At 48.3% G+C, this 710-nt stretch overlaps 1 pseudogene; it reads right to left on the reverse strand.

Moving 5' to 3' along the window:
- Positions 1-7: 7 nt before the first annotated feature.
- LOC115285029 lies at positions 8-697 on the reverse strand (annotated as a pseudogene).
- Between the last annotated feature and the right edge of the window lie 13 nt (positions 698-710).

The following is a 710-nucleotide window of genomic DNA, read 5'->3' on the forward strand; positions in this document are numbered from 1 at the left end:
GAAATGCATTCTGCTATCCACACGCTATTTCTCATTTCTTGTTCCTTCAGCTTTGTGTAAGCGTAAAACACGCCATAGTGGAACTGTCTGTTGAATGCGAGCGCGTTCATGTGTACCTCACGCTCACAAAACACATCCTCCAACATCTTTCCTCCACTGCCACCACCCACAGCGCCAAACAAAGGCTTGTATACCCCATCATGGTCTGCTGCTCTCCTCATCTGATCAGAGTCTTCTGCTTGAGCCAACAGGCGGAGCCCCTCAGGATACAGCTTGCCACAGGCCGGGTCGCGGGTCTCCCGGGCCTCTTTGCTCAGTTCAGTGCAAAGGAGTTCAGAGTGATGATAAAAGCACGTCTGTCAGCCTCAAACTCAAGAATGGGACACATGATTTCTGCTGTGACATCACCGTGGTTCTTACAGAATTCATAGACTGCCTCAAGGTAAGACTCGTGCAGTTTACTGCGCAGTAATTCAATATTCAGTTCATCTAGGGTGTTTTCAGACATGCGGTCTTGAAAGAATGGAGCTAATGGTGTTTCAACCAGAACAGCATTGAAGAGATCGGAAGGCGTCTCGGCAATGTGGACTGCTTCCATTTCTGTGAAGCGGCCCAGTGGGTGGCACTTCACCAGAATTTCTTTCACAGATTTTTTTTGCAATGCGCCATTCATCAGTAGAATCACATTGTCTATCATGTAACGGCGCGTC

This window comes from Suricata suricatta, unplaced genomic scaffold, assembly GCF_006229205.1.
Source record: "Suricata suricatta isolate VVHF042 unplaced genomic scaffold, meerkat_22Aug2017_6uvM2_HiC HiC_scaffold_34611, whole genome shotgun sequence".
Lineage (NCBI taxonomy): Eukaryota > Metazoa > Chordata > Mammalia > Carnivora > Herpestidae > Suricata > Suricata suricatta.